Here is an 8,397-nt window from a genome sequence, read left to right as displayed (position 1 = left end):
AGATATAGAGAGAGGAGAGAGCCTATTGTGGTGTGAAGGAGATTAAAGGAGAAGGAGCAGAATCGTTAGGGTTTGGGAAGAAACAGTTTCGATATATAAAATCATTGTCAAAGGTAACGAAATTTGGTAGTGTTATTCTCAAGCCTTTCATCGTCATTCTCCTTTTTACAGAAGTGGATTTGGATTTAAACTCGATGAGTTATGTGCAGTTTCGTGAGACACGTTTTCTCAGACGCGAGTTGGAACCATCGGGGATTGTAACTGAGATCGTGGTCTCGTCTGGTTTCTGATCGGCACGAGATTTTGTGGGAAGCTTCGTGACGTCTCGTACTAGCTTTTCACCGGAGGGATTTGATAGTTAACGGTTGGTTTTTATTTTAGGGTTTCGTCTTTAAGACTGTTCTTTTCTAATGTTTCTGTCCAGTTTCGCTATAAGTCGTTTTTGGTTGTGTGGCTTGTTGTAGGGAATTGCTGGGCTGTTTCAGACGTTAGGAGAGTCTCAACTGGTTATATTCGTTGTTATAATCAGTTTGATAAGGTGAGTGCGTGACCATGAGCTTATCTAAGCGATTGGGTTGTATAACTTGTTTTGTGTGAAGTTGTGTAGGTGTGATGAATGTGTTATTGGATGTTCTGTTCAATGTCTGGTTTGTTATGTTTTATTTGTGGTTGTACTCTTGATTTGCTTGTGTGTATAGCTCGTAGATGGGAGGATCGTCTCACTGGGTATTTCTGGTAATACTCACGCATCTCATTGTGTTTGTGGTGCAGGTATTGTGTAGTGTGGAATCATGGCGATGAGGAGGAGGATGATCTAGGGTCTCGGTTGTGTGTTGTTGGACTTGGTTATATTGTTTATGTTGGAACCTTGGATAGAGTTATGCTAGGTTGATGGATAGAATGCTTAGGAATGTTATTGCATTGATGATGTGTTGGTTCTGTATATTGGTATGTTTCCGCTGTGCATATTGGTTGTTATCGGTTTAATGAGGAATTGTGGTTTGGGTGGTTTAATTAAGTAGTATGAGATGCTTAATTATGTATTGTACTTATTTAAAAAAAAAAAATGGGTCCGGTTGTTTTAAACAAGTTGACAATAAACGTTAAAACCTTAGGAACTCCTACTTTATTCTTGAACATAACTCTTCTCATTCGCCTTCTTCAAATCCTCCTCAAAGCTTTAATACACCCATTCTTACTCGACTTGCCTTCGTCTTGTTGTCCTCACTGCTGCATTTTCCCAACAAAGAGACTTAACAAGTCAAATCAACTTTCATACTCTAGAAGTCCAGCAAGCAAAAACACACCGATCCACCCTTTTTATGTTAGGTTTTGTTTATTTTTTATATTTTACGATCTATATTTTATTTTATTTTGGGCACTGATGTGGTAAAGTAACTAAAATTTCTTCTTATTAGACGATGCATATGAGTCTCTCCATTGTAAATTTAGTTTGTGATGTTACTATCATATGCTTAAAAAATCATGTTGTTAAGATTGTGATGTCTTTTGATATCATGGTATGATATGGGTTACATTTTTCTATACTAATTAATTTGACTTCTATAGTTTTGAGTAGTATATGCTAATTGTATATTGGTATCATATATTTTTAGGAATCTTAGTATCAAATAGCTTTAGAATTAACCATCTTAAAAATAAAAGAACAATAAAAATTTCCATAACATTTTTCACTTTCACATATAATAGTTTACTTTCTAAGAAATTTTATTATTATGACATTTGATATTATGATATTCTAAAGTTTGTCTTCTAAGTAGCTACGATAAAACAAATATTTGTTTTATTCAATTGCATTTATGTTTTACCTCACCAAAAATTAGCTGGTAAAATATATTTATTAAATTCATTTTTGTTTACCTAACTTTCATATTTAGATTGTATTCATGTAAGTTATATTCCAAAATTACATGTTCTCGTAGATGTCAAAGTAGTAATATAAATTGTGCAAACGCAAGCGAGAAAAAAAATAGATGGGAAATGCTTAATATGTCTTGAAAATCTAAAGGGAGAAAAAACCATAAACACACTACTAAGTAATCAAAAAATTTTCTACATGTTGAAATACTCTAATACTATATATATAAGAAAATTTCAAGTAACACCAAACAAAGGAACCCAAAAAATCTTAAAATGACCATTATATTTTTAAATCACTATAATAACAATTGCTGAGTAAACTAATAAAAGAGCTAATAATATCCAAATTACTAAAATTCGAAAATAATGTAAGCTAAATCCGTGCGTAGCATGGGATGACGTCTAGTTATTGATAAAAATAACATAACTGTTCCCCACCCCAGTCGAGTATTAATTAGAGGATGTTACCATAAAAAGATTTTAGAATTTTTAATCAGCAAGGTTTCAAGGCTAAAAATCAAATTGTTGTAGTTTTGGAAAACAATATTTTTTCGAGCAACAAAACAAAAAGGTTCAATTTTAGATATATATTTTTTATGTCTAATAAAAATCATAATTCAAGAAATTAATCAATTAATGTTAAATTTTCTGAAGCCCTAATTTCATTTGGCTCAAAACTCCAAAACTCTTCAGCCGCAGAGCTCATCTCTCCTCATGTCACCAATTGGTGTGGGCGATGTTGTACCAGACGGAACTATCTCTTTCTACGATGAGAATGATCAGATTCAGACCGTCTCCGTTCACTCTCTCGCCGCCGGTAAAAAAGTAATTCTCTTCAATGTCCCCGGTGGTTTCACTCCCACATGCAGGTACGAAGGTTCAAACTTTTTCAGCTTTATCCTTCGAACTAGTTTTGATTATAAGCTGGTGCTGTAGATTAATTTTGAGAATTATGTTTTCTTGTTGTGAGGTTAGCATGAAGCTTGAGCCTGGATTCATTGAGAAAGCAGAGGAGCTGAAGTCAAAGGGTGTTGATGAAATCATTTGCTTTAGCGGTGAGTATGAATGCTATGTTCTCATCTCTAAGATGAGTTTGTATACTTCTAAAATCTGATCAAAATACTGAATTCGTTTGGTAGCCAAGATATTAAACTGTAGAAGAATTGGTTTGGTTATCGTATTTGGCTGAGTGTACTTGATTTGCATATTTTTTTTGTAATTGGTTTGGTTGCAGTGAATGACCCATTTGTGATGAAGGCATGAGGAATGACATACCCTGAGAACAAGCATGTGAAGTTTGTAAGTGACGGGTCAGGGGAATACACACACCTTTTGGGACTTGAGCTTGACCTCAAAGAGAAGGGTATTGATGTTAGGTCAAGAAGATTCGCTCTGTTACTCGATAACCTCAAGGTGACTGTAGCCAATGTTGATTCTGGTGGTGAAGGTCCCTTGTTTCAACTTGAACCGACGATGATGATGATGATGACGCCGTCTATGTCAAATCTTCCAAGGGATTTGGTAGAGGAGATTGTCTCTAGGGTTCCTTCGAAATTTATGAGATCAGTGAGATTAACTTGCAAAAAGTGGAACGGTTTGTTCAAAAGCCGGAGCTTTATGGAGATGCGCATTGCCAAAGAAGAAGAAGCAGCAAAGGAATTAGGGGAGACTCGGATGATTGTGATGTTGGATTACAATGTTCATTTAATGGGCATTGCCGTGAACGACAATCTATCCATAAAGTCTCTAGGTAAACTTACTTGCCTAGAGGATTCAGAACAAGTCAAGATATCTGAAGTCTTTCATTGTGAGGGTTTATTGTTATGCATCTTTAAAGACGATGACACTAAGATTGTGGTTTTGAATCCGAGTTTGGGGGAAACAAGGAGGATCCAAACCAGAAAATATAACCGCGGAAGTGGACGGAAAGTACGAGACTATTACAAGTATGCTCTTGGATATAAAAATAGTAGCCACAACAGATCTTGTCGTAACCCCAAGATCTTGAGGTTTATAGATGATTTCAGACTTAACCCCGACAACCCTGCTTTACGGTATGAAATCTACGATTTTGATTCTGACTCATGGATTACTCTTGATGATGTCTCTCCACACTGGCGTATAATGTCTCAACGCGGTCTCTCTCTCAAGGGAAACACTTATTGGGGTGCTGTAGAACGAAACGCACATGGACCCATTGATCGTATAATCTGTTTTGATTTTACAAGCTTCTTCCTTTGCCGTTTAGTGCTTGGGGTAAACAGTTTGCATCACTATCTTGTGTTAGAGAAGAGAAGCTCGCGGCTTTATTTCAAACAAGTGAAACATATAAGCTTGAGGTATGGATTACGACTAAGATTGAGGCCAACAATGTGTCATGGATCAATTTCTTCACAATGGATACAACATACCTTGAGAGTCTTTCAGATAAGAGTTTCTTCATTGACGAGGATAAGAAAGTTGCTGTGGTTTTTGATAAAGAAGGAAAAACTATATGCGACCTCACTCACGACACTGTTAAAGTCATTGGAGAGGATGGATGCTTGAAGAATTTGGTTCTTGGAGAACCCGGAGATAAAAAGTGTTGGCCACTTGTGTGCTCTTATGTTCCAAGTATAGTGCAAATCAAGCAACATAAAGGAGTCAAAAGGAAAGAACAAAGCGATTAGGAAAAAATATCGATTTGAGCAAAACGTGTTGAGACAAGAGGAGGTAGGGAGAAACAGAGAGTTGATTGTCCTCAACTTGGGAAGTACCCTTTGTTTTCTTTTAGCAATATTAATTTTTTTTTTTCCATCTATTATAGAATTTGAACAAGATTTTAGGATTTATAATTTTTACAAAACCGCTGGGTTATCAAGATTTAAGTAAAAATCTTGAAAACGTAAACCAGCTATAAGATGTTTGGATTTACTACGCACTTGCTAGCGTTTGAAGTCACAGAGTCTACAAAATCTATATTACGCGGGGCTGACATGTAAGGGTCAATGCAAGACTCATTTTTCTTCGAATACAGGGCTTGCATCTCCTACATATGGTTTCTTCCTCATGCTTGGAACTGTTGGATTAGGTTCTTCTCGTCTCTTTGTCCGACACATTTTCAGTTCCATATAAAATGTGAATTAAGTAATGGTTAATTATTAGTCTTTACCCTCCCATTTTCAACTTCTTTGTTAGCGGTTTTGTAAAAATTATAAAACCATTACTCCAACAAAGAAGTTGTCAGTGCACCGCATGAGTTGGTCTATCACAATGTTGCGGAATGCTGAAAAACTATAAAGCAGGAGTGAATTTCAAGGTAAAGATCGATTTTGGATTACGAAAATATATATTCTTTTTAATTTGTTATAAGGCTTTGGTTCGTTTTTGCTTGGAGTTAAAAGACAAGAATCTTTCTACTCTTCAGTCATCCGAGTATTTGGATCTCCCAAAATCAGAAGAAGTTGTCATCCGGCTTAAGTGCGAGATGTCTGCTTCTACGGAACCACCAATAAAAAAGGTATTTTTTGACATATTGACTGTTGCATTTGCAATTCTGACTCTAATTAAGTCTCTTTCAAGGTCGGTTCCCACTTTGATCTCGTATGCTCTGTTTTGGTCTTGTGTTTCAACTGAAGCATAGAGACGTTCTTCTCTCGTACTCCCGTGTTATCTTTGTTTAGTTTCTTGTTCTAACAATGGCATTAAATTAGAAGAGAGAAATCCATAATTGACGATATTGTTCACATTAATTCGAATGTTATATACTCTTACTTTCGCACAAAGCAAAGTAAAGTGTAGAAAACATATTCTAACAATTGTAGAACATAAAGTAATCCAAAGAACAAAGACATATTCAGAATTTCATAGTTAATAGAGTAGAGTACAAAATATATATTCCAAATTTCGTAAAACATATAAAATTCCAATTTTTTTTTTTTATACATAAATCAAAAATTAAAATTTGTAGAATATTTACAATGGTAAGAAATGTATTCTAAACTTTGTAAAACGAATTTTACTGATCTAAAAAAGTATCTTCTTTAAATCTTCTTCATACTTTGTTTGTCAACATGCACTTTGGGGGTTTTTTTTTCCTCTTAAAACTGCTTAAAATTATTGTAAACAGAAAACATTTGTTTCGAGTTTTTCCCATTAATTATGTGTATTTTGCAGCTTGTAAATCAAGTACAGTGCAAATCAAGCAACATAAAAGTCTATAGCGGTCTCTTCATCGTTGACATACTTCCAAGTTGCATCTGAAGACCATATATATTTAACTGTAAATATTTAAATATATATTTCAGAAATCAATCATAAGCTGATAGAAATTTTAGATATTTCCAAATTTGCTGATAGAGATAAATGGCAAGTTTAGATCATTTGCTGATAAATGGCAAATTTTCTGATAGATCATTTTCACCAATGTATAATCTTAATAAAATTCTTCTTTATCGGAAGCAATAACCCAAAATGATAAATATTTTCAGTTTATTGTTTCTTTTCCAATCTTTTATCTTATAAATCATAAGTAACTTAACAAATAGTATTGTGACATGTGTGAATTTACAAATTATTAGTTTATTTATGTCTTTATGTAACTTTAGAAAACATTTAAATTGTATGTATGTGTGAGTATGTTTCTGAGGGTAACTTCAAATAGCTGGCAAACATTTGATTTGGTGCTAAATTGGTGGTGTTCCTGATGAAAGAGGAAGGATTTGGCTATGAAGTTTTCGACAGTTGATTTGCTTAAAGGGTTATTCAAAATAACTTATTCTTATGGAAACAGTCGAGAAGAAGAGGAAAAAGAAGAACGAAGAATGAGGGATGGCTAAATGAAAATAAAGAATGCGGTGAGTACAAGCACCTGAGCTTATTCTATCATTCTGTACTTTGCATCTCTACTGTTTTTTGGTCTAGTTGACAAATATTGATTTGCAGAGTTCTTTTTTATAATGAAGGAAAATAAGATGACGGCTTAAAAAAATAAACCACTGTAATGTAGGGATAAAGGAGTGAGATCTAAACTCATTTCATTTAGTATTCAGCTCTCCAATAAAAAAAATGGCGAGAGAGGGCGATTTGGCGATTGTGAGATCTGGGGTGCAAGAGGTAACAATGATGGATATCAGAGAGAGGGGGAGGCCACCAGGGGATCCGCCGGATGCTCCCGGAGATTGGGTGGCTAGAGTACGGGGCTGCAAGTTTGGATGAGTGCCTTCGCCGGATAGCATGCTTGATGATAACTTTGTTACCGAGATGTGCCGGTTGGAGTTCCCTGACGGAGAGAATGGGGAACAGGTCGTAACGGTTGGGGCTGAGGTGATTGAAGCTATGCATGGTTTATGGAAGAAGTGTATGTTTGTGAAGGTGTTGGGGAGTCATATCCCCGTTGCAGTGTTGAGTCAGAAACTGAGGGTCTTGTGGAAGCCAAAGGGAGCCATGTATGTCATGGACCTTCCCCGAAAATTGTTTATGGTCCCGTTTGAAGTGGAGGAGGAATACTTGGCCGCGCTAACTGGAAGTCCATGCAGGGTGTTTGGGAACTATATGTTGGTGCAGGATTGGTCACCGGATTTTGATCCATTACGTGATGAAATTGTGACAACGCCGGTGTGGGTGAGAGTGAATTACCTTCCGGTGAGTTACTATCATAAAGCCATTCTTAGGGCGATCACAGGTGGGTTAGGGAAGCCAGTGCGGGTGGATACGACGATCCTAAGGTTTGAAAGGGCCCGATATCCTTGAGTTTGTGTCGAGGTTGATCTATCAAAACCATTGAAAGGATCAATAGTAGTCAATGGTGAACGATATTATGTGGCATATGAAGATTTGATGAAAAAATTTTCCTCGTGTGGTTTGTATGGACATTTGGTCCATTCCTGTCTTCACCGTGTGGTAGAGAAGGCGACTTCCTCAGTGGAGCGGAGTGCAACGACTGAGGAGCCCCAGCTGAATAAGGTTGATGATGGGTTTATGATGGTTGGTCGGAAAGGGCGCCGGTCGTCTCAGCCGGTGATGCAGCAGGCGGTGGTTGCGGTGAGTCCGTCGACAACTCGAAGCAGAGAGAATCTTCAGGATATCACAAAAAGTCCGGGATTGGAAACATCAAATCTTTTCGGGGATCTTGGCGAAGATGCAGGATCTGGAGAGATAAGGGAAGTGGCCGAAATTAATGTAGCAAATAAGGAAAATGAATTACCTCTTACCTATGGTAATAAAGATTCAAATCTAAACAACATAAAAGCAGTGTCGTTCACGGCAAGTTTGGCGAAAGGAAATAGTGGTCCTCGGAATGGACCTAAAACAAAGAAAAAGAGGGTAGGGAAGAGTTTGGAGCCCAATGGGCCAAAACATAAGAAGGTGCATAATAGTCGACCCATGGGGGGTTTGGTCTTTGGACCCATTAAGGGGGAGGAGTTTTCTCCGACTGGTAAACGATTGCGGGTGGAATTGAATGGGATGGGACAACCAGGAGACGTGTTGGCGAATAGCGAGAATGGAGTGCAGGAGGGAAGTGTGCAGTGGGGTTCC

General features: G+C 36.9%; 1 pseudogene; it reads left to right on the top strand.

Annotated features, from left to right (window-relative positions):
• Positions 2,536-4,201, top strand: LOC104787615 (annotated as a pseudogene).

The sequence above is a fragment of the Camelina sativa genome, chromosome 5, assembly GCF_000633955.1.
Source record: "Camelina sativa cultivar DH55 chromosome 5, Cs, whole genome shotgun sequence".
In the NCBI taxonomy this organism is placed as follows: domain Eukaryota; kingdom Viridiplantae; phylum Streptophyta; class Magnoliopsida; order Brassicales; family Brassicaceae; genus Camelina; species Camelina sativa.
Note: the sequence above shows the minus strand (reverse complement) of the source record. Positions and strands in the feature narration are given on the sequence as shown.